Source organism: Lonchura striata, chromosome 3 (assembly GCF_046129695.1).
Source record: "Lonchura striata isolate bLonStr1 chromosome 3, bLonStr1.mat, whole genome shotgun sequence".
NCBI lineage: Eukaryota > Metazoa > Chordata > Aves > Passeriformes > Estrildidae > Lonchura > Lonchura striata.
In genome coordinates this window covers 75,963,440-75,990,719 of record NC_134605.1, presented here as the reverse complement: position 1 = coordinate 75,990,719, position 27,280 = coordinate 75,963,440, and the positions used below count along the sequence as shown (strand labels likewise).

Here is a 27,280-nt window from a genome sequence, read left to right as displayed (position 1 = left end):
AGACTGGGCTATATTCCCTTTCACAGAATAACTCATGTTTCTATTATGATGTTGATGAACTTTCCCTCATTCTATAAAAAGCACTTTTTTCTGTAATATGAAATTACTTTCTCCTGCATTGTGGCAAAAATAATAGGATTTACCTGATACTACACAAGAAACCTGAAGCTGGGAAATTCACAGACCACTCATTCTGATTAAAGCAGTATTTATGGAATTATCCCATATTTTTCCTAAGTAGGTATAGGCCAAATGTTTTAGTACATTTCCACAGATTAATAAATAAATAAATCAGAAAATTAATAAATATATAAAAATATAAATGGCTTTTATTCATTGAATTTGGGATAACTCCATTTGTTTGGATGAAAACTTTAGCTTTATGATCAGAGTTGCTCTACAGATCTGAGTAAAGCATAAAGCAATTCTTATTAATGTTCCTAGGTAAGGATCTCATTTTTTCATCATTCAAGTATTAGCCCTCTTAGCAATGAATCCTTCATGTCTGTGTTTTAATGATATTTTCAATTGAAAAAGTTATTATGGACCTATTCAATTCTATGTAGCCATGCTAATTTATTTAAAGGTAGAATCTGGCCTAATGCTTCCTGTGACAAGGAATCAGTTTTCCGATCTTGTCTCCAGAAGTATGCCAGCTGGCCTTTTCAGCTCAGTATTCAAGGCCAAAAAGCTGTAGTTCCTTGCTGAACTGAAATAAAAGACATTTGGGAGAATGGGCCACTAAAGAAAACAAATACAGGGAAATTACATTTTCTATAAACTCTATTTTTAATTAATAAAAATAAAAACAAAGAAAACCAAAATAAATTAAAGAAACTTTCCCTCCAGTAGATATATGCAAGTAAAACTCTAAAGAAATATGTCAATATGTTCACAATTTGTGGAGCTTTCTAACCAGCTACTTTTCTTATCCAAAAATGTCCAAGTCAACAAAAAAAGTATGTGGAGGATTTCTTTCTTGCTTAATAAACCTGTGAACAAAGTAAGTCTTATGAGTGACAATCACATTTTCTATTATCTTTGATGAAACATTTGCATCTAAGTTCTCATAAATATACTGAATAATTATCATTTACACATTTTATTGAATAGTAAGAAAAATAAAGGAGAGGTAACCAAAATCACAATAATAACTTCCATTGCTGCCCACGAGGAGAAATACCATAGCTGTTATCCTCTAAGTATTATCTCCAAAATACTTATCAAGTAGTTCTAAGAATTTAGCTTAAAATTACTAAAAAAATACTCTCAGACCAGAGAAGAAAGGAAAAAAAAAGTACCAAAAACTACCACTACCACAATCCCACCCAGACAAGAATAAACTGAAAAAACCACCAGAACCCAAAAAAAACCCCTCCCAACACCAACACCAAGAAATAAAACCAAAACAAACCCAAACATTGTCTGTTCACAAGAAAAAATTAATCAGGAGCGGGATGACTAAGGTCTTCTGGTGAGGTATGGGAACACACAGCATTTGTACCTTTCTTGGTCTTTCTAGGAATGCTAGGAATGCTCGTATCTTGATAACCAATCCTGTGGTGAAACATTCCTGAGTGAGTTAAAAGTCTAACATTGCTTTGCTTAGGACACTGGCTGCTCCTGCTTTCAGCCTGTGGAGGAGCAACTGGTATGGGAAAGGCTTTGGGTGATAGGGCTTTAGGAGAAAGGTGTGAAAAATGGGGTGCACCTTCAAGGAGTATGGAAAGTTTAACAGGGAAGTAATTGGGTACATGGTTCTATTTTATAATCATCTGAACCCTAACAGAGGTCAATTTTACCTGCTTAATGTGAAAAAGGATGTACTTGCTTTTACATAGGTTGGCACATTTTCTTGTTAAGTGTCCCTGCTATGGATAGCCTTCGTTATGCTTCAGTGAGGACCCTTTACTTTTATATTATTTTTATCATGGTGAGTGCAACAGTGATTTGAATTAACTCAAATGTGTTTAGTAAGCAACTACAGTGGGGCAGGAATTTTCCATATAGTTCTGTTAGTTCTGTGTTGTCTTTAAACTAAAAAACCTTCCACACCACATCTGTCACTCTGCATTTCCCTTGGACACAAACAGAAAATTTCAATGAAAAATCATCCCAATTAACAATTTCAATAATTTGCCAGCAACACAAGATCTTGCAAATTCTCTCTCCCCAGTGCCAGAAACAGAGCTGTACACACAGAAATCACAGACTGCAGCTTAAGTAGGTGGATTTTCACTGAACAGTTCTTTAGGTTCTTTTTTGCTTCCTATGGTTATATGAAAATTACTCACAGGCTGATTTCTTACAAAACAATGTGTAAGTAAGTTGCATGTAACAATGATAGATGTAAGGACATTTCTTGTATGATTGCTGATCTGCTTTCATCTAGAATACAATTTAAAAAGATTATGTTAGCAATAATCTTTGCTTAATAATTGTTTACTGTTAATAAAACTGTTTTGTTTTCATTTTTCCTTCTTTTTCTCTTGGTAGTACCCAATTAGTTCTGTATTATCAGCTCCAGTCAGAGCTTTACCTTGGAACTTATTCTTTTTCTTTGATGGGTAAATACTGTATAAAAGAATGGGACTCCAGGTTTTCACTGGTATCTCTTGAGCACTACCTGATAATGACTATAATTAACTGATATAAAGAAATCATATCACAGTAACGACAACTGATAAACAAGAAGTGGTGTTTGTCAGCAACTTGCGACTAAAAAATGGAGCACACACCACACACATATTCCTACCATTTTTTAGATTAAAATTTGTTTATGGATGATTTTACCTGATCAAACCAAATTTGCCTCCAATCAGGGCTGGAGCACACCCTTCCTATGAAAGTAGTCTGAGAAAGTTGAGGTCTTGTGCTGATAGTCTGAGAGAGCTGGGGTTGCTCAGCCTGGAGAGGAGAAGGCTCCATGGAGACCTTAGATCACCTTCCAGTACTTACAGGCATCCTTCAAGGGAGCTGGAGAGAGATTTTTTACAAGTCATGTAGTTACAGGACAAGGGGGATTTGTTTTAATCTGAAACAGGGTAGGTTTAGATAAGAAAAAAATTCTTCACTGTGTAAATGGTGACATATGGTTGTCCAGAGAAGTGGATGCCTCAATCTTGGAAATATTTAAGAACAGGTTGGATAAAGCTTTGAGCAAACTAAGATTTAGTGGAAGATGTTTCTGACCATGGCAAGGGGATTGGAACTAGATGGTCTTGAGGGTCCCTTCCAATCTAAAGCCTTTATATGATTGTGAAAAAAAGAATGCAGGAACAGTGCAAACATGTATTGTACTTACAGAATGGAAGACATAACACTAAGTGAATTCTTGCTCCTGTGTCAGAGGTATGCTGATGCACACTGCAGGACCTGAATGCCCACATATAAGAATCTAGTGCTGTGGCTGTCTTTAAAGCCTCTGTGTACATGTGCATTTTCCCCTGCATCAAGGCCTGAAGGTGATGCAAAGAATAATGTTCATGTCTGTCCCTACAGAGCATCGGGCTCTGTCTAGATGCCAATGAGCAAAAGCACACCTTCCTTTGCAATTCGGATGCAGTACAGGCACCATCTAAGCAGGAAATTTAATATCTTTGGAATGAAGAAATATTTATTTTGAGACATCTGTAGCAATTAAACTTTTTGTTTGAACTCTGTTTTATATTTTTTTTGTTTTACATTTTCTCCTGACAAATAGCTATTCAGGCAGGAGGAGAAAAAAAAGCCCAGCAAATTTACTAACTAGTTTCTACCTTTCTAATGCTACTGTTTCCTATGAGGTATATCTGTACTTGGACACCAAATATAGAGGACTAAACAACTTACTAATGCTCCTTGCGGAGACACTGAAAGAATGTTGTTTTGATGGATTCACCCAGTATTTCTTGAAATACCATAAGGGTAACAACAGTATATGGTAAAGTCAAAAATATTTCATCTTTTCAAATTTTTGAGAGGTGTTGAATAAAATGAAGGTGGAGTGGGTTTTAGTCAGTAAAGTAAGTTTGATCCATTTTGCACACCCACCTAGCTACATCAGAAAGCAGATTCTTAGTACCCAGAGCAGAACTGAATGTGAAAAAATCCAGTAAAGTGGCACAGTTTTGGACCAGATTTGAGGTGTCATAGTGGTATGCAGATCAGCTTTCTAATGTAGAATGTTAAAGGGCAAGTTAAACCTCAAGGCTTAGTGTTGATGGTGGACAATAAATGAACTCTGGCAATGCAGGACAATCTTAATGAACACAGCCATATATTTGCAGCAGTGTTATCAACAAGTATAAAATAGTGTTTCATTATGGGTTTGCTGCACAAAATATTGCATAATAGGACTGTGTAAATCCCCTTATTTTGCTCTCAAACTTTTGTTGCTGATGTTAGGAAGCTAACCTGTCTCTATACCTTGAGAGAACAATTGAAAGAAACAAGCTCTTCTAGAGGTAGATTTTACTCCATCTCGTAATTGTTCTCTGCAGGAATTAATTCAGTTTTAGTCAAAGGTAAGGTAATCAGTCCCATAACTCAGGCACCCAGATGCCTGAACAGCCCAAATACCATACTTCATCTCAACCTTTCCCATAACACCATAATTTCTCATTAATATTATGCTATTTTCTGTTAATGGTGTTTGACCCATCCATCAAAAAGCTCTCCTAGAACAAACTACTGAACAAAAAAATTTCACCTACTTTATAAAGACAGTAAGTAGTTACATTTTATACAGGACTCAACTCTTCTTACTTCCACATGGAAACTTGGTAGGTATTACCACTACAGAAAGTGATGGCAATTAGTCATTACTATTAAATATGTGTACCAATTAAACCAAATGAAGAACAAAAAAACTCTGAAGCACTTCTTTCAAATCAACATTCTGCTTTTTTTTTCAAATAAAACTCCTGCAACTGACTGCATTGTGCCACTCAAGTTACAATGAAAGAAGAGACACTAGAAGAAATCAATTGATTTGGTTTTATTATGGCACCTCTGATCAAATGATAAGTAAAGAATCGACTTCTCAAACTTAATTTAGATACATTCCTTCTCATTCCCCTTTTTCAAATAGCATCTCTGCCTAGGAAGCAGCAGTGTAACACTGCCACCCACTGCTCCACTTCACACAGGTAAAGGCACCAGGGTAAGTAGCTAAATGTTCATGAACAATCAAGTCTTTCCAGGTACAGCCATGACATCTTTATTAACTTCTGAAACCTCCTCAGGGTAAGCTGGGCAGGCTTTGTTTACTTTGTTTTGAAGCAGATGGAGTATGAGCTTCACCTGCTGCAGTAAACTGGCTTTGAGTATTGCAGTATCTTGGCGTGTGGGGTTTTGCTTACCCACTTTCAGATGTCACCATCACCTCTATGGCTAAACACAGGAGTGCTTTGCTGCAGAGAAACTTCTGCTCACTTATCTTCAAATAACAGGCAACCTCTCTGATGGGAACCAACCTTATCTAGAATATTTAGCCAAGGAGAGCTTCTTCTCTAAAGCTATGTAGCATGACACAAGAAGAAACATTTCAGTGAAACTGTAATACTTCTCCAAATTCTTCATTCTATCTTTCTGAATCACTGCATTTGCATATTTTACATTCATTTCAAGGAAATAAATACTTTTGCACTTGTTTTATCAAAATGACAGTGTTTTCACTTTGCTGAAGCAGAAATCATTAAAATTCTACACAGAAGCTCATGGATGTTATTTGATTTTAGTTACTTATTAGTAGGAAGAAAGACTAGAAACAATTTAAAATCCAAACAATATGCTGTTATTTATTTTAAATTGCCATGTTTGTGTGTGGTTATAAATCATGTGTCCACTTCTGTTTAAAATTGCATTCAGACTTGGAGCTTACAGTATCAAAACCCAGCTAGAATACTTGCTGATTATATTTTTCGTCCAGTTTCCAAAACTCTTCAATCACCACTGACATTCAAAGTACATGAGGCATAGGGCATAGGACATAAGGTGCTGCAGAGTCAAGATATTAGAAATTACTGCAAGATCTTCTCATTTGAGCCCACAACACCATGCCAGCTTCAAGACCTTTTGATATTTATAAATAATAAAGAGGAAAATTACTAGTTTTGCTCTCAAATACTCAGCAAATTACTAAGCACTGCTTTCACTTATGTAAAATTAATTCACAGGCTTGGTACCTGGCATTACTTTGCTGTAAGAAATTGCATTGTATCTCACATGCATTGAATATAGGACTTAAGGAAAAAAAAAATCAATAAAAGAAATTAAATATAGCCAGCCTCCCTCAAACAATAAAAATCAATGCTGTGTTATCAGGTACCTAAGAAGCAGGTTTATTTTCAACATTAATCTGGATAGTAGTTTCATGGTAATTGATTTTTTTATACTTAAGCTGTCAAAAACTATAATAAGCAATGATTACTTGTTATTTTCCAAATTCCTAAAAGAATAGATTCTATGGCGATTGTGAGTTGTTTTTTTTTCTTTCTCTCTTTTTCTCTGGAATGTCATTTTGTCACTGAAACAATTATTGTTTCTTTTAGTAATAAAAAAAATGAAAAATAAATGGCCTTGAATGAGATCATTGCCTTGACAGCTGATTTACACCTATAGTAAATTTCTGTTTGTCAGAAAAAATAAGGTAACCATATTTGCATTGTTTTGATTGGCAGACACTCTTGCAACTGCTGTCTATGGATGAATTAAATGTCACATTAATCATTAAATATTATGTTTTTCATTAAATGGAAAACAAATTTTTCTTTAAAAAATAAAAGAAAAAGCTAAAAGTTCACTTATTTTCATCAAACTTTGTTTGTCTTGAACTGAAAAAGAGCATGTCTGCTACCTCTGTGTAGTACCATATGGGTAGAGGTATTTTCATTAAATTTTCCTACGGGAATTCTAAAATTCTGGGAACCTTTTAAAAAAACTGAAATAGTAATTTGGGGTTTTTTCCTTTTTTAATATATTTAATGATGAAGAATGGAAGACAGGAACATCCAGTAAATAGCCTCATTATATGAAGTCTAGAAATATGAGGTAAAGATAAACCTGGATGCAAAGTAGCAGCAGGTTATTTCAGAACGAAGACATACCATTATGTTTCAGGTATTAACTTCAGATTTCAATAGGTCAGTGGAGAGGGAAAAACAAAAAAAAAAAGAGCAAAGAAGGATTTCTTTACAAAATCTAAGACTCTTTGGTAAATTTTCCACGTTATTTTATACAAGTCTTATTCCATTATGCCATGTGCTTAGAGGAAGAATATTATCTAGAGAGTAATGAACAAATAAAACACTCTTTACATTGTTTTGATTTATTCTGACAATCCACACGTAAAGTTCCTTCTAGCTCCCCAAGACAAATCAGAGCAGAAACCATCGTACTTATCCCAAGCAATTTGTAATGATGCGAGAGGTTTATGAACACAAGCTTGCTTTCCATAAATAGCAGTGGCAGCTGCAGCAGCAGCCAAGTTTGAGCTGGCAAAATTACATAACAGAGAGGCACCCACCTCCCCTTTCATAGATAGCATCAGCATCAGCATTGGTAGCCCCGTGCATAGCATCTGATCATATTTATCGTGAGAGTGACATTGATGAAGACAACCTAGAAGGTGCCATGGCATTAATACTGATTTGGAGCCCCAGAGAAAAAATGAGCAGATACAGAAATTCCTCCGTAAGCATTGTATTTTTGCTTGTTATGATCTTTGGGATGAAGTACTACAGACTTTTTTTATTATTGAAGAGGTAGAGCAGTAAGATGCAGTAGACAAATAAAAGGTTTTTGACTCCATCTCTCTACTCAACAGTGAAAGCACTCTTCAGTATGTTTTGTCCATTCTTGTTTTAAATGTCTCAAGCTTTGTAATTGTCAGGACCTACCATGCAAAAATATTCCATATTTCAATATCAAACACAATTAAAATTTTATTCACTTCCACTTTTTCTTCAGACATGAAGCTTAAATCTTTCCTTTTCTTAAATTTCAAAAGTAATTATTCATAATTTTCCTTTTGTACTGATTACAGACTTATGGTAATAGCAGCCTTTTCCCTGTTTCAGCTAACACAGAGGAATTTCTATGATGATCTCTCTCATTTAGCTTTGTGAGACAATTTGTATTTTTTAATACATTTTTGATCCCATCTATCTTAAACCTTGTTTCATTATCATTTTCCTCTTCAATGTTCCTAAGTTGTAGCGGTTTTTTTACTATCACTGTATTTTAAGCCTTTCTATTACCTGATTGTTATTGAGTTCTTTTTTTATTTTTTGTTGTTGGTTTTTTTTTTGTTTGTTTGGTTGGTTGGTTTGGTTTTGGTGGTGGGGTGGTTTTTTTGTTTGTTTTTGTGCCATTTCTAGGTTTGTTTGGTTTGGTTTGGTTTGGATTTTTTGAATGGTCGAAGTAATTCATCACTACCTTTCTGGCAAAAAGATGCCAAATTGCTCCATCAACACTGCAAGCCAAAGATATGATGGAGGTTATAAATCTTTGTAAATAATAAAGCCAAATAAGCAATGCATGTTGCCACTGACATACTAAAACATAATACTATTGTAATATTTAAATATTATCTTTATTAAAAGATTGTGGAATAGCCATTGAACATAAATTTTTCATTTTCTGCTTTCCTATTTATTTGGTCCTCTCTGATGTGCAGGGAATTATATTTTGATAGTACAAGTTAGAAATCGTGGGATTTCTCTTTGAACAGATCACACATTTTCAGTTGAAATGAGCATATTTTGCTTTTTGACATTATGTTCTCTTGCTGTGCATTCTTCATGTTAGACATTGCTGCCATTATTGCACTATAAGTCAGATGTTTGCCCTGTAGAAAGAGCAGTAAGAATTTTTTTTCATGATATAATAAATGCAGTAGCAGTGCAGGAGGTTATTGATTTCAATGGTTTTAAAATAAAAAGGAAGAAACAAATCAGAAAATGGAGAATCACTCTTTAGATGAAAAGCATGGATTGTCATGGGCAGGTGTGCAGACTTTGCCAGAAACCACAGAAAATCTAAAAGGTCTTGCAGAATATTCTCCATTTATTGATGAAGATTCATCAGCATCCTAAAACTCAGTCTCTCAAAAGGTAAGCCTATGGCCAGTATGAATTAAAAAAAAAAAAAAAAAAAAGCCCAAAACAAAAGAAAAAAAAAAAAACTCTTCAGTAGGTTCTTCTATATTATTCATATTTTCAGAGTTGTCACCCGGCATCCTAGAACCCCAACCATCAGCAGAGCTCCTCTTGCTCCTCTTGTGACAGGCCCTTTATACCTGCACACAACAATAAGAGCCAGGCCTAGCTCTGAATAAAGCTCAAAACGAAGATGTGGTGCAATGCCACCTTCTAACAGTATTGCACCAGCTGTGGATAATATAAGCTGTAATGTTCAGTTCATGCAAAGGATTAGAGCATGGAAGTGAAAGTGCTTCAGTGTTTAAGAGCAGCGAAACCTCCATAAAAATCCAGCATCACCTCATTTGGTTTGACCTCACAGTACTTAAAAAAGTAGAAGCTCCTAGTGTGAACAGGTAGTACTTTCATAATACAGAGGGATCACTTATCAGATATACTGAACATTTTCTTTAAATACTTGCAAGTCTGAAAGGTTATGTGACAAGGTTAAGTGTCTAGTTTTGCACTCTTTTTGTTCCTAGTATGCTCCGAGGTTTTCCTTAATGATAGGATTAAATGTGGTTTCCAGCTCCAAACAGTTGCTTGTCGTTCCCTGTAGGTTAGTCTCTGTATTTTGTGCTTATCACAAACAAAGAGGAAATAACTTTCTCAGTCTTTGAGAGTCTCTTAAAATGCACACACTTTAGGGAAATCATATTTTCTTGAAGGAAATGAGGCATGACCAATCACACAAAACGTGAGAAAATCCCTTGATAGGTGACCTTTGCCATGTGTAAAAGAAGCTGTTCAGTGGCTGAGGTTTCATGGATTTCATGCATGAAAATCAGATTTTCTGGCCACCAGTGCTGTTCAGTAAATAAATAATCCATCATTGTGTCAAACAGTAGAAACACGAAGATACTGGCACTGCTAACTGAATAGGGGTTTTTAGTTAGCAACTTTTGCAAACCCTACATTTTGTTTTCAGGACCTGTACATGTCTTTCTTGCAGTGTTTAGTTTTCATTACTTGAACTTAGGTTATTTGTATGTAGAATAATTGTGAAGGAAGTCTGTGGTGGGGACTCTATCACAGTTTGACTCTATATAACCAGATGCACATATATAAAAAGAATAACAAAAAATACCAATACACTCTGGGAATGCTTTTTGGAGCCTTTCACAGGGGAAGAAACCCTTCTGCATTGTATTGTTTTATAATAATTATAGATACTTTTCTGGGGTATGCTAGAGCACAGAGAGCAACATCCTAAACACAAAGTCATTTAGCTAGGTTTCACTTCAGTGTGTGAAGTCAATTTACATTAAATAGTAAAATATAATTTTCTCATCCTTATTTCATAATTCCTGACCAAAATTTTATTAATCACAAGAAGATAATCTTCCATATTGGATCTAGAAAAAATTGTATTTTTTCTTTTTCCTTTTCCCTTTTCTTTCCTTTCCTTACCTTTTTTTTTTTAATTGGATATCCTTTTTGGCAACAAAACTGTAAGAAAACAAGTATTTAGCATGCAATTACTGCACAAATGAACTTTAGGAGTCAATAACTCATTGTACAGTATTCCTTTTTTTTTTTCCTTAGACAGGAAATTATCTATATTATCTTTAATTTTGTTTATCTAAGAAATATTGAATCTCTTGGTAGATTTGATCTAATATCTAGGATTCTAATTCCTTAGTTTATTTTGTACACTTTTAATTGCCACTTATAAAACCAAAAAACTTTAATTATTATATGGCAAAATTCTTAACTCCTTAGAGGTCACCTTTCCCATTCACCCTGTTGTTTCTCTGGACCAAGAGCTGCCATAATTTCTTCAATCCACCACATAACTGATCTTTACTGCAGATACAAAATAAATAAATTAATATAAATGAATTTTTTAAATTTTCTCCTGTCATTTTTCCTTTGCTACTTGTGTGCTTCAGGTCTTGGGAGCAAGACTTGTTTATCCAGTTTGCAGTTCCTTTCTGTCTATCAAATACTACTGCAGATGGGTTACTTTGCTCACTTATTATAATATGCTGAGGTTACTGCACTCATTTTAATATGCTGCAAAATGGACTTAGTATGGCTTACCAAGAATAAAAGATGTGATCTACAGTCCCATTAAAATGCATTGCTGATATGAATCCATGTAATTAGATGTAAAAAAAAAATAATACTTTTGTGTATTTTGTTGTACTTTTCTTAGAACAAATTAATTTTTTTTCAGTTATAAAATTTCCTGCATCTTCTTTAAAATTTACACTACTTTATCACTTCAATGTGTAAAGATTTATTATGCTTCTGCCTAGTACACATCAGACTGACTAGAAATTCATTGTTGCCTTCTGTCTCTGGATCAAGTTAGATTATTTTGACAGAAGAAATATTGGTTAATTTGTTTTCATAATCCTATATATCAAAATTTTTAAATGTCATAACCATTCAAATATTTATTGTTACAATTTTTCTTTTTTATTACTTATACTGAGAGGTTGCATCAGGACAAATATTAGAATCAATTTGTGTATTTGTGCACGTTCACGGAAAAACACTGCATATTTTATTGAGATTTGTGCATCCTGGTGTGAAGATCAAGACAAAAGATTTTGTGACGCTGTTGGTATATATGTTTGCAGAGAGGACAGTAACTTAGACCACTCCCTGCTTACTTCTTCTGTCCTCTTATAGTTCTGGTAGACTTCTACAAGTGCAGAAGTGAGTGACAGATTTCACAGAGATGACTCAGCATTCCCTAGGCATTTCCTCAGTTTTAAAGGAAACAACTCATGCTTTTTTTTTCCCTTTGTGATAAAATTCTGAAAAGTATTTCATTATTATTTGATGGCTTGTTGAGGAGGCTGCTTGATTTTTATTGTGACTGAAAATAGCAGTGGGCATACATTGTATGAATGTAAACAGCATGGGTTTTCTAATGGGAATAAAGAATCCAAGCAAGTAAAGTGAAACAATGAGAACTTGCTCAATGGCAGGATCTAGACTTCAAAAGTTGTCACTGCCATAGTGCCATGCTAATAGAATATAATAAGATAACTCGAAAACTACTTTTCTGATATTTTAATCTATTAGTTAGATATCTAAGACTTTCTCCATTGACATGTGGATTGACTCTCATTTATCAGGCAGCAGAAGAAACCACAGCCTGTTGTTTATTACAGAAGATGAAATATATAATCCTTTCTTATGAAGCAGCCATAGTTCCCCAAACTTCTGTCTGTACATGAATATAGTTATTACTTTATTTAATTATTTATGACATAAAAAAGATTTTTGAGTGATTCTATAAGTGTAAGCTAGGTGTGGGATTAATTTGACTTAAGTTTAGATGACTAAAAATCTAGTTAATGACAGGTCAGTCATGCTAGACCATCCTTATAAAACCAGTGGAGAAAAATAGACCTGAAGGAAAAATGACACCTCTCTTATTTTAGACGGGTATTTAGTATGAGGATAATGCTAAAATGGCTAAATGCTAAAAATGCTAAAACTGCTAAAGTCTCCTGGTTATGCCATTTCCGTTGACTGGAAAAAAAACCCAAGCTGACTGCTTTAGACCCAGATGGCTAATTTTAGATATATAGATATATTTAAAGGTCTGAGTGACTTTAAATGTCTATTCATTGTTTACATGCAACTGAGCTGACATTGCAATTTGAACCTTAGTTTTATCTTCCTGATTAAAGATGTCTGACTTCAGAGTACAGTCATCTTACATTGCTTTAACAACCCTGGGAAATACATACCTCTACTAAGGAGTATATAATACATTTTTTTATGTGGACCAACCTTTTCTTTGAAGACACCTTTCTCATTACCAGTCATAAAAAAGAGAGCTAGAACCATTAAACTTAATTTAGTTTACAATGCACACTGAAGTTGAGGAAAATTAATCAGGCTGCATACACTGGACCTGGGCTTTAGCCAAACATGAGGGTGAAGAGAAACCAGCTGTTTGCATCCACTCTAGAGTCCCTTCTTTACCTAGCAGTGTCAGCAGAGTTCCTATCACCATTTCACTGGCAGCAGCAGTGAGGTATCTACCATCCCTGATACTTACTGCTCCTCTCATCAAATACACAGGGCCCACACCGTGCTCTGTAAGTTCACTGGAACACCACGTGAGTTCATGGTGCCTCTGTCTGCCACTCTTTGGCACAGCCTCCAAAGGCCTGGGAGCTTTTGGAGATGCAAAATCACTGTTGCACACCCTCTGTCTCCTGTCAAGTCTTCACTCAGCAGCAGTGAGGAAGGTCGTGGTAGATGGGCCAGAGGAGATGGGTGTTGAGAGGCTGCTGCTGACAGAAGCACAGTTTGCCCTGGGCATTGCTGCTCTTCCTTCCCCTGTCCATCTACTCCAGATCAGGGTGGCCAACTAGTGAATCCCCATTTCTAGCAGAGAGATTCAATCCCACGTTTCCACCTTCTTCTGCTGATCTAAAGACAGTCAGCTGTTGGTGTTTATTTTGGTTTTTTTAAAAATGGTTCTTAATTTGATTTTTAAAAGTTAATATATATTTTTATTAAACCACCCTTTGTGAAAAAGATATCCACTTTTCATTTTGTTTAATTTCTAACAGAATATGTTCATTTTTAGTTGTTAAAAATTTAAAAAAACCCTTTCTCTCTTATGACTGTGATGAAAATTATTTATATAGAAAACATGCTATAGGATAACTAAAAGGAAAGGAATTTAATTTATTACTTTTATACTTATATTTCAAACAATTAACTTGAATTTTCTTGTCAAATTTCTTCCTTTGTCCATCTTGCACAAAAAACCCTGCACACTATTCTTATAGAAGTACTTACAAATGAAAATTTGCGAATATTAGCTGCTGAGTGGATAAAATGTTAAAAGAAAAGAAACCTTCTCCTCTTATAAGCAATGAGTAACCATTCTTCACAAGGAACAGTTTGTAACATAACTTTCTTCATTTTTGATAGTTTCAACTTTGAATCCAGCAATGACCATAGTACTAATTTTGGTATCTGCATTCAAGCTTTTGAAAATTCTAATTTTAAATTAGAAAAGCATACACTTCCTTATATCAATGGCAGGATATAGCTCATTCAAATTGTATGTTTATTTTGGCTATTCTGGTCAAATTATATTTACAGATAAACTAGTGAAATTTTACTTCTGTGTGGGTTGACTTGATAGAAACACAAGAGCAAGGATTTTGTTATAAAACTTTTTAAGATATCTTGCCTTAATCAAGTATAACCAGATACTGATGCAAGGAGCAGAAGTAAAATACTGATGAACTTTTAATATAATTTTCAATGAAGATTATGAATTTCAAGATTCAAATTCTGATTATGTTTTGCGCAGAAATCCAATTTGGCTATCTCTGTAATAGATAAAGCAGTCAGTAAAACTAAACTATCTGAAAAAAAAATATGCTGAGTTGGAAGGGATCACTGAGTCCCACTCCTGACCCTGCAGAACACCATCCCTAAGAGTCATAGCAGGTACCTGTGATTGTTGTCTAAACAATTCCTGACCTTGGAGAGGCTTGGTACTGTGACCATTTCCCTCAGGAGCCTGTTCCAGTGCTCAGCTGCCCTCAGGGTATAAAACCTTTTCCTGATACCCAACCTTATCCTTCTCTGACTCAGCTTCATTCTGTTTCTTTAGGTCCTGTCACTCCTCTTGACAATGAAGAGATCAGCACCCGCCCCTCCTCTTTCCTCCTGTCAGGATGTTGAAAACCACAATGAGGTCTCCCCTCTTGCTCCTCTTCTCTCTGCTGAACAAACCAAGTGACCTCAGCCACTCCCTGAAAAGCTTCCCCTTAAGTCCCTTCATCACCTTTGCTGCACCCAAAACACCTCACACTTGAGGTAAGGCTGCCCTAGTGCAGATCAGAGTGGGACAATCTGGTCAGAGTAGGACAATCCCCTCTCTTGCCTGGCTGTCCCTGATGTGCCCCAGGACACTGCTGGCTGTCCTGGCTGCTTTGCAACGACACCAACAAGATCTTTGAGGATTTTTGGATGATTCCCACCAGGCCCCATAGATTTATAAGGATCAAGATGGAGCTGCAGGTCCCACAGACGTTCAGGGCTGATTGGATGTCAATCATTCTCACAGACATGGCTCTCCATTTCAGGGCACTGAGAGCCTCTTGGTCTGTCATCTGTGTTGGAGACAGAAGCAAAGAATGCATTGAACACCTCTGCCTTGTCCATGTCACCATGTCAGGTGACCATTCTCATCCTGTAGTAGGTGGATGCTATTTTCACACTGTCTTTTCCCATTAAAATATTTGAAAAACTTTTTTTATTGCCCCTCTCTGCGCCCCCCCCCCGCCATTTCTGCCCAACTTAATATCCAATTCATCTTTGATTGTATGTATTTTCTCCCTATAGAACCATTATGCTAAGCAGTTTGTGTGGATCCAACTTTGAGCCAATGAAGGTTCAATTCAAGGACATTGTAATATTAATCTAAGAAAGAGAGAAGAAAAGAAGAGTTAATAGAGATATTCTTATATATTTCATCAGAGTCCAGCAGTATAGCTGGAAAGCTGCCAACATTTTGCAAGCATTTATACCACAACTGAAATGCAATCCAAGTAAACATTTTCCTCCCAGGAATGTTAGGAGATGAACAATTAGTCACATATGGGTGCAATTCAGAGTCTGCACAGTCACAGTCTGCTAACAAACCTCTCACCTAAAGGAGAGTTTCAGGAATTTCCTGTAGCCTCCCTGCATGGAACTCAAGAAAGGCTTTGATGAAGTCTGAGCAGGAGATCATCTTTGTAAATGACTGGGTAAAAGAGCCTGAGATATCCTTTAGAGTTTTAGAGGCTCTAGATTCAAAATTAAGCTCAGTCATAAAGGGGATGGATCCTCAATATGTCTGTGTGTATCCTTAGAGCAGGTCTGCCCTTCTTCAATCCTCTTTTTTAGATCTAGGAAGAGGTGTCAATCTTGCATTTCCATTCATTTACACTGTCTGATATCAGCATTTGTTAATTTAACTTCTCTAATTCCTCTGGCCTGACATCTGTGAAAACAGAATCTATGTTTCTTCTCCTCCCAAAAGCCAAGGAATTGCTTTGAAATCTTAATCAACAACTAAAACCTTACAGTGGAAAAAAGGAAGATCTTTCAGTAAATACAGATATACTGTCTTGAAGAGTCCTTGTCATTGATATCAGAAATAACAAAAAAAAAAAAAAAAAAATCTTGCTTACTTCTGTCAGCCTTCAGCAGAGGAGCACTGAAGTCAGTCTATTCCAATGGGTGGATATGGGAGTAACAAATCTGGAGCAGTCCTGCTCTTCTGAGACAAGCAGGCATACCTCTTCTCTGAGTAAAAAAAATATCTGAATGGAAAGGCCCAAAGAGTGGTGGGTAATGGAGCTAAATCAGTGCCACTAAACATTTTTATATACAGGTGTTATATGACCCACCCCTGAAGGTGAGACTAACTGAGGTTCTTGTCAATAGATCCACTGGTGAGGGCTACAGTGAAAAGACACTAAATGACCAGTGTTTACACACACACATCTTTGTACACATACATACGGATGGTTTATTTTAGAACAATTGAGTTGCAGTGTAAAGGAGGCATGCAGTCATTTTATTATCTATAGAAATATAACAATATAAAGGTATCACTTAAGAAAATAGATACAGAAAAAAAAAAAGAGTAGGAGTAAAGAGCAGGGAGGAAAGATATCTGCCCCCAGAGACCCAGCAACAAGACTTGATTTTTGCAATTTACATGTCCATTGGTCATTGTAGATTTGATCTGTTGGGGATTGGGAATGGGTTAATATACATTCAGGTTCAGGTGGGAATGTCCAGGTGCTTCCAGTTTAGGGGAAGCTTTATACTGTCTGTTGCAACACTGTGGATCATGTGCAGTCATGTGGTGGAATGCCCCAGAAATGTGTCTGAGGGCACTTCAGGTGTCTTTGATGAGATCTTCTGAGACATGGCACCTGCTTTTCATGCAGCTGAGCTAGTTATGCTGCATCAGAAGGCCCGAATACTTTCAGGCTATGTGGAATGTCCTGGTCTGTTCTCTAGAGGGGAGTTTTACACTTAACCCAACTGTTTAAGGGAAGACGTTATCATAACAAAAAAAACATTAACCCACCCCTCCAAGACCTGTTTCTTACCAGTCTTCTTCCCCATCTGGCTCAAGATACAGCTTGCTGCTAAACAAAGTCAGTTTGTCTGTGGTCATCTTCCCATGGTAGATTAGCACTCCGTCTGCACCTGGGCTGTTCTTATGCAGACCAGAGGTTTTGCCACCAAACACCAAAAGCTCTCCTTCCTCTCCTGCTGCGGGGTGCAAACCTGGTTTAGCAAAACACCCTGCTTCTTTTGCAAATGGCCAATTGTTTGAGTCATTAATCCTTAACACTTCTGTCTGTCTCCATGCGTTTACTTTGAACTGTAATCTTATTTTGTAAACATTCACAGCCAAAGAATCTTCACTTTCACTGTTTAAATTCTGGAAGTTGTGAGGCTTTGTATTTTTCTTTTTGAAAATGGAGAATTTCAATATAATTTGATTGACTTATTTTAAAGAAGAGTAGTTTCAATTTAAGTGTCCAGCCAGCTCAGGGTTCACCATAAACACTAAACATTAAAACTGAAATGATAGTAGGGCACAGAAGAAAATATTTGAAATAGGTAATTATAAAACATGGGTAAGAACATTTTTATGAATAATTTCACAAATATATAATATCAATGTGATATCTGAGATCATAGTAGATATCCAAACCCAAAATTTAATTCTTGGTGTCTTCTAATATATAGGTCTCAGTGCTGATTCACAAAAATGCACTAATGGGTTTTCGAGCCAACATTTGTTTCAGTACAGAAAAATCTCTGAATGCCCACAGACCACACAATACCCTTATATTACCTTCTAATACCCTTGGACTGAGGTAATTCTGAATGAAAATTTCTCTATTGCAAGGTGAAAATATCCTTTGGTAGAGTGCTCGGCAGCTATTTTTAAAGTACTGAGGAAGTTGTAACATTACATCAGGCTGTGATGACATTCTGTTTGTGCTGTATGCTGCTCTTACATTCTGGAGAGTGCAACATAAGTGCATAAAGTTAAGCACATAATAGGTGCAGAACTGATATTTGTATTAGTAGAGTTTTCAACCGTTCTCATTGCAAAAGGTGCTTTAAATGTAACTGACAGAAGTACCAACACATTCTTCTATGACGGCCATCAAGTCACAAGACAGTCTTTAAAAAGTGGTGACTCAAGTCCAACAACTTCCCTAACAGATAAGAAAGCAGTGGCTTCTTAATGTAGGAGGGCTTTCAGTGAAGAGGTTAGGGTTTTTGTTTGGCAAAGTCTTTGTAAGCTTTAATAGTGTGGCAAGCCAAGAAAATAATCAAGAATGTTACAGCTCCAGTACTCCTGAGATTAAGGGACAGTGGAGGGATAGGTAGGGAGAAAATGCTTTGAAATTAATTCAGTGTCATGTCATTGAAAACTGAGTAAAAATAGTCATATTTTATTTTTCATTTTAGACTGCAATGATTTACAAAGCTTCAAATGCCCACACATCTACTAAGCCGGACCATTTAAAGAACCTAAATAAGCTTGCATGGTTTTAAGCTCTCTAACTTTGAATATGAGCTTTGAAGTCATGCCAAAAACCAACTGCAGCAGAGCTGCTTTAGAACTGAAACCCTGACACTGGAATTAGTGTTGGGTGCATGGCATGCCTAATGATAATCTTGACCACGTTTGCTGTAGAGAGCCATCACACATGGTGCCTCTGAGTCAATAACTCTCCTAAGATAAGATTTGGAGCTTTTTTAGTTTTTACAGATTGGTGTTTTGGACACTGACCATTCTGCAAAGCCAGCTTGCCTACTCACGTGACATTTTTACATAGGACAGGAGTATTTCTTGAACATTCCTTTAAATAATTCCTATTAAAATATTATTGTGGGAGCCTAAGACAAAAAATTAAAAATGAAACTGCCTCATATGTAGGTTATAATGACAATTAACTGGATTCTCAAAATTCTTCATTTCTAACTATATTGGAGCTTCAGTGTTTTATTTCTATAAAATATTAATATTGAAATTTTAATATCATTAAAAACTGCTCACTTCATAAAATAAATAAGCTATCATGCCACTTCATCTATGTAGAAGCATAGAATTAGCATACCATATTTTTTTGTTGTTGTTCTCTGTGCTGCACTGAAGAGTATATGCTTCTGCTCTGAAAGCTTTAGGAGTAACATAGTATGTCAGAGGTAAAAAGAAAACCATACCCAAGTAGATTGAGTTTTTTCCTAAAACATGTTCACATGTGTCACTGTCTTTCTCATGGAAGTCTCCTATCCTAAACTCAGAAAGGTAAACAACAGCATTTCCACTGAATTTAATGGAGCAGAATCAAGCTGTTCTAGCTACCCAGGAAAAAAAAAATTGCTTCTTTCACTCAAACATTAGTCACTATGAAAGAACAGATAATTTACTTGAAATATGGAACTCTTAAAATGCATTCTTCATCCTGGCTAGATGATTTCATTTAACTTTTATGACATGATTAGTCATCCTATCGTGATGCAGCACAATGTAACTGAGCAATCAGGCATTTTAGATAAGAGTTGCCTTGCAGATAGCGATATTTGCAATGCTTTCAAAGCACACTCTGTCTTGAACGTAGGCAGAGAGTGCACAAAGACAAATATCAAAAAATGGTATATGTACTCTAAGCATTTTGAACCCTATATGTGAATTTGTCTGTACTTCAAATGATATTCCAGCCCTGAATTTAGAAAGTATAGAGAGGAAAATCCACAATTTAAACATCGAATCTGCCACCAAAACTTATTTTTCAAAAAACTTTGGCCATTATATTTCTAAACTTCCATATTTCTATGAAAAGTATTTCTTGAACTTCATTTACAATTGGTTTATACACCATGAATTTACTAATTCTTGTATGAAGACTGGAAAATACGGTATGTTCAACAACCAAATTTTGTGAAAAACCATTAATCATGTAGAATTCTATATTATAGCCATTAAAAAACCCCAAAAACCCCAAAATATAGATTTCAATTTAAGAGGAGCATGCTAGACATATAAATAAAAAATGATTTGATACTCAGAAGACAGGTTAAATTTTGTTCCTTCCACATAACCATAACAACCACTGTCTAAATTTGACTCTGATTTTCTGAAGCAAATGCAGAAGTGCTGTGCTACTACATCTTAGAATATGTGATGGGTAAAAAATATATTAAGAATTATAAGATTCTCTTTATAACTGTCACGTTTTTTAAAAATTATTTAACATCTGTAAAATTATTTTCATGGCTACTCATTCTAAACTATGTTTGGTTTATTTTGTTTTAATGTTCTAAAATTTGCTGATAGAATACCATGATGATAGAATATTCAAATATCATTTGCTGATGGAATTTACATTATTTAATTAAAACATTTAGTTCTTTACTGAATTAACTCTCATAGGGAATGTTAGACATATAAGAACACTAGGCAAAAACCCTAAAACCTGAAAACATACAAACCTAAATATTTTTATGTATGATAAATATGTATTAAACATCACAACCATTTGCTAAATCAGTGCTATTTGTGTCATGGATTACATCAGTATTTTTGTGTGCATCTATGTTTCTAAGAGCAAAATAGTGTGAAATCCAGAAAAAAAACCAAACATTTTTTCAAAAATTTATTGGAAAAAACCCAGGACCTATGGAAAAATAATGGTTATAAGATGCATGTATGTTTTCTGTTTCTAAAAGATGCCAAAAATTTAAGTCTTAAATTAGTTAGCTATGCCATTTGTTATGGGTTCATTCCATTTCATAGCCTTTATGGTATATTGTAGCAAAATAATTATGTGTCTCAATTAAGAATTATTCTGTTTTCATCTTCAGTAAGAAAGGAAGCAGCATTATATTTATAGGATCACAGAATGGCTTGGATTGGTAAGGAATTTTAAGATCAACTGTTGCTCCAAAGCACCCTGCCATAGGCAGGAACAGCTTCCACTACGCCAGGTTGTTCAAAGTCATATCCAGACTGTCTTTGAAGTCCTCCAGGGATGGGACAGCCACAGGTTTTCTGGGCAACCTGTTCCAGTGCCTCACCACACTCACAGTAAATAATTTCTTCCCAATATCTAACCTAAACCTACCATCTTTCAGTTTGAAGCCATTCCCTCTTTTCCTATCACTACATACCCTTGTGAATAGTCTCTCTCCATCTACCTTATAAGACTGAAAAGTTGCAATTTAGTCACCTTGAAGCCTCTTCTTCTTCAGGCTGAACAATCCAAATTCTTTCAGCCTTTCTTCATAGGAGAGTTGTTCCATCACTCTAATAATCATGATGTCCCTCCTCTGGACAAGCTCCAACATGCTGATACCCTACCTTGTGCTGCTGACCCCAGAGCTGGACACAGGCATTCTAAGGATGTTCTTGGTTTAGTTTTTAATTGTTTTGTAGTATTCCTTGACGTGGCTTTCTACCTGCATGAGCAAATTTATATTTTCAAACAATATATTGATTCATGGAGTCATATTAGTGTTTTAATTATTATGATGGCCAAAGGATACAGGTTGAACAAATGAAAGAGACAGTTTATGTGTTAAGGTATGCTTTGAAATTATATGTCACTAATGGAGTTATGAGAAATAAATATAATTCTAGGAAAACATGAATTATATATAACTGAGTAGGTAAATAGTCTCTTCTCAAGAAAATAAAGACTTCCCTTTCACTCTCATTCAGCTTTAGGCTTTTTTTTTTTTTTTTAGCTATTAGATTGTAGTACAGAGAGAAGTTTTAACCCAAGGGGGAAAAAATTGATATAAAGAAAATATTTCTCATGGAATTTTGGTAATACAAAAATGAAAAATAAATAGGATTTTTTTTTAATGGTAATTCTTTGGAAGTGTAACAACATTAGTCTCAGAATATTACTTGTGGGCTGAAAATCCTGTCTCTGCTGAAGTCATAACTCCCACTGACTTCACTGAGATCAAGAGATCACAGCTGATCTATACCAGTGTGAGATGAAAATCAGGCTTCAAGATATTGTCTAAAATTTGACAAACCAAAACCAAACGGCTTCACTCAGGCCTAGCTACAAACAGATGTGTTCATTCTTCTGAGTCTTACATGGAAATGCCAAATGTCAGCTGCTTTGTAAACTGCCATTTGGACAGGCTAGCATGCAGGGTGTCAGAACTTCAGTTTCAGAGTGGAGCAAGTGCATTGTGAAGGCAACCAGCTTCTTTCTTCATGAGAAAAATACACTGAATTAATATAATTTTCCTATATGCACCCTAGACAAAATGGCAGTGAAATAAAAAGTTACCACAGGTAAGAAATGAGCATCCACTGTTTGTGTAAAATAACTCTGTAAAACTCAACCTTTTCCTTTGACTGGAGATTTAACACCAAGAAATGGGTAGAGAAATACTTTTTTTCATTGACTACAGAAAAAGGGCAATGCTTTATTTGTTCTCAAATTCCATTGACATGGCATGACAACATAAATTTTCCATCAGAACACAATCGTTTTTCACTGAAATGTGGAACTGAAATTTTTACTAAATATTAGTGTCTATGTTGAATAGTGAGTAAACACATGTGTATGTGCATGTATGCATATATATATGTATATGTGCTGACATATGCAAGGAATGCTTGTTGAGAGAGCAAATATTTAAAGGAAAGCTATTTCTAAAGACTGGTTTATTTTTATATAATCTCAGGACAGATTATTTTTCTTCTATACATTATTTCAATTTCGGTTTGTACAGTGGAATTTTTTTTTTTTCATTCTGATTCCGTAGAGGCCATTATTTCAACATTCTAACTTTAAAGCTTGAAATATTTGCCTTGCTGGGGCCACAGTTTTGCATTTCTAAAAAATCCATCCAAACTCAAACAAAAACCCAATGCTAAACTTAGTTTTCTGAGATCATTACTTGGGATATAGAAATTATGTTTATGTTCATAATAGGATTACGCCCTGCTTTCTATACACTGCATCAATATCAATAAAACTTGACTTATCTGAAAAAAGAATTTTAAGCATTTTTGAAATGATATAAGTAAATATGCAGTATATGTAAATGTAAATAAAACCTCTTTATTTTGTCTGAGGGGGGTTATATTTTTATCCAATGATCTATAGTATTCTTTGGAGTGGAAATTACTGTAAATATGCTAAATATATATTTGGTCAATAGTTAAAGGTGTTATGTCAGAAAGAAGATATGTACCTCTATAAAAGCATGGATCTGAAACTAGATGTTAAAAAAAATGAATGCTCACAAAAAGTTCTCCAAAATACTTTCATGATTTTGAGGGCTGGTTCTATTTCTTCTAATGGTAACACAGCAATAGAAGCAAAATGGAGAGTAATCCCTATGTTTCCCTCCTTCAAACTTTCAGTTAGATAGGTTGAAACTCTTTCCTCTTAATACTTTCTACAGGTTTTGAAATTGCTGAAAGTAAATCAGACAGCAAGAACTATTCTTTACCTTTCCAGAGGTATAGTCTTATGAGAAGTTTTGTTAGGACTCAAGAATTAAGCATGATATAAATTACTTCTATTCCTGCATTGTTAGTAAAAGTTATAAATGTGCAGACACACAAAAGATATCTATCAATGCTAACAAAAAGTAATCTTTCAAATTTTGAGCTAAATTTCTTTGAGATGTTGTAGTTCTAGAAAGGATTGGGTTTTTTTCAGTTTTTAAAAGTATGCTTAAAACTAGGGAAAAAATATATATGATAGACTGCAAAATTTGGAGCACTTTTTAGCTGTCTTTTTAAGTGCTTGTTTAATTGATTTTGCTGTTGCTGTTGTTGCAAATGGAGATTTCTCTCTCTAAAACAGCTGCTGTGGTTTTTTTTGTAGTCTGGTAAGCATCAACGCTCCAAATGAGCCTGAGTCTCCAGAGGAGGAAGCAGAGAATCAGAAAGAGCATTGTGCTTCTTTTGTCATTATTCTGTTAACAGCCTTGAGTTAATGGATGCCTGCTTCTCAGACAAACAAAAAGCTCAACAACTTCTCTTTCTTTCAAATTATATTATACCACTGGCTTAATTTTGTAAAATCAGTCTGCTCAGCTGTGAAAACAGACATGGTTTTTCTGTTGTTTGATATATGCAATGAGTTATCATCGTACACCCAGTACTTGGATGATGGGATTTTAAATGTCAGTAAATAATTGAAAATATCAACAGTTTGGCAATAGGAAGATTTCTGTTTAATGTGAATATGACTTTCTGAGAGTCTTTTTGTGAGTTTTTCCCTAAAATCTAGTCAGTGAAGATTAATTCTAAATTGAAAAATGACAGTAGATGTGAGTTTGCCTGTGTGTGGTTCATTTCCTTGAGGAAGAACCAGAAAATTGTGTCTTGCAATGGCTACTATGAGAGGGCTTCTTGAGGCAAAATTAAATCTGTTTCATACTTTAATTTGTATTAATTATGAAATTTCAGAGTAAAATTTTTCAGAGATTTACCAATATTTAAAGAGATATTAATAACCTATTATACTTTTTCCCTCCATAGCATTCACATATACATACACTTCTATTCATTCACTTTTAAAATAAACAGTTTTATATTTAAGTTGTTATATCAAGAACAGAGAATACCTGGTTTTTCTTTTTCATTATTAAATTGATCTTATCCCAGAGTTTCTGCTGAAATTCAATTCCTCCTCATTTGCAGTGCCATCTCCTGATGCCCCAGCTTAAGACAGCATATTTGTGAAAAGCATTTTTTTAATATAAAAATATACATGTAGACAATACTCCAGTTTTCTATGTGAAATCTGAGAAAAGTTAGGATTACCATGCAAGGTTTCTGGAATTTATGATGCCATTTGTAGAGAAAGGGTATTGAAGACCTTTATGAATGAATATGTAAGTAAGATTTAAGAGAAAATAAAGGTGGGTCTAGTTCAGGTGAGCTATAGACATGAAGTGAGGTGAAAGGCAATGCAAGGCCTTGCATATGAAAAGGAATTCCCTTTTAGAAAGAACTTTTTTTCTGCTTCTGTTTTCACAGAAAGTTGCTATGAAAATTTATAAGTATCCTTCACCTTCATTGAAAATTGTGAAATGTCTACAAACATCTTTCATTTAATGAGAAATGAAAAACGACACTGCCTACTTCCACAGCAAGTTAGTTATTTGCCTCAGTGGTTTTTGTGGGTATAGCAATCTGAACCCTCATTTTATGTGTATGTACACATATACATGTATATCTGTGAATAAATGCATTCAAATATACACTAGGCAGGCGTACAAGCCAACAATGCTGAAAACGTATGCAACCTAGAAGTTCCTACGTTAATTGTTTATTCCGAGTTTGAAGCAAATCTGTTGCAGTATTCCCTTCAGCCATCAGCAGTCTCACTCCATTGTAATATAGAGCAGTGAAGGTCAGTGTTGATAGATTCTTAGTGTGTTTTGAAAAAGATTAATGCTTAGCAATGAACTCCATATGAAAGGTTTCCTTTCAAACAACATCTTAGGATCACTGATTCAGCATAAAAAATGAGTTTGTATCATAAAGGTCACAGTTAACACTGTATTTGGCTGCCAGGTCCCTGGTTTAATATAAGCTGAATTAGATCCCATTTTTTCCTCATAACACAAATTTAAGACTAACCACTACTGAAGATTTTTTTTGAAGAAGCTTTTTCATCTGTTACTTAAGACACTGACAAGCATAAAATTCCTGGAGGAGTCCTTTGCCTTGACCACTCAAATGATAAGGAATTGGGGTTTTTTTCAGTCAAATATTTAAAAAAGTGTGATATGATTAGAATTCAACAAGGACAAAGCATTTGACTCTAGGGTAATGTGGAGCACCTCTCTCTATATGGAGGAAAGAGGACTAAGCTCTGTCCTGGAATGAGTCTCTCAAGGCAGTTAAAGCTGGAGAAGGAGTGGCTCTTTTCAAACAAAGCTTTTGTTCAAGAACTTTCTTCTATTTTACAAAGGACTGAAATCCAAATCCCTCTCCTGACAAGCTAGGGTTGAGTCCTAGTGTGAGTTTCTTATTGCCTAATTAGATATTTGAAAGTAAGACATTCAAATCTGGACTGATCTATCTAGTTTCCTTTTGTAGTTAGTGGCAAGAGGATGGGGCTTCTGCTGATTATCCCAGACAGCTATTCTGGGAGGTATCTCTGGTCTATTTCACTATGGATTATATAGTCAGACTAGGGTGAGTACTTTATAAATGAAGTTTTTATTTGCCAGAGGTAGAACAGTTGACTCTCTCTCCAAGCATCTAACTTTAATGATAAAATATCCTAATAAAATTGGTTTTGGTTAAGCCTATTTCACCTTGATTAAAAAAGAGGCACATCTGGGGACAAACAATAACCAAAAAAAAAAAACAAAAAAAAACCCCAAAAAATAAAAAGGCAGATGAAAGATTTGCTTCCAGAAATCTAATTCAGGAAAGAAGGATGATTAACCATTATAATTGCCGGTAAAAGGTACATTTTTCTCTATGTACAGATAGTCCTAGAAGTGTGCATGATAACAAAGTTCTTAAATTTTGGTCCAGCTCTGATGATGCTGGGATTTGATTAAGATATCACCTGTCACTGCATTGTCAAGAACATTCTGTCAATGTTCAGGTCAGCAATTAAAGTGTCTCATCCTTGAGATATTTATGCTTCTAGGATAATGAAGAGTTACAAATATTATGTTGTGCTTTTGCAAATCTATCATTGAAGTGGGAGTATGTGATAAAACAGGTAGTACACCAAGAACTTCAAGGACCACCTTGACTTGTGGCACTTTAGCAAGACTATTGCACAGAAACCGCAACCATAGGTTTAGCTCAATGATGACAACTTGAATAATAACTTTTTCCTTGGTCTTTCATGTTCAATATGCAGCACTTTCCAAAGGCTAAAAATGCTGTATTATTTTTTAACACAAACCTGAAGGAGGATTTCTTATAGTCACTAAACAAACATTTTGTTCTTCTCCAGCTTTTGCACTGCAGTCAGTGCTGAGAAGTCTATGGATCCACAAGCACCAAGGACCTGGTCATAGCTTTTCAAACAGACATGCTTGGTCATCGGTGCAGA

The 27,280-nt window shown here is 35.2% G+C and overlaps 1 long non-coding RNA gene across 1 annotated transcript in view; it reads left to right on the top strand.

Moving 5' to 3' along the window:
* The window catches only part of LOC110478569 (uncharacterized), a 103,230-nt gene that overhangs the window by 27,838 nt on the left and 48,112 nt on the right, over window positions 1–27,280 (top strand). The window contains exon 3 of the long non-coding RNA XR_013339607.1: window positions 14,791–14,996. This is a non-coding gene — a long non-coding RNA (uncharacterized LOC110478569). The remainder of the gene's footprint in view (window positions 1–14,790; window positions 14,997–27,280) is intronic.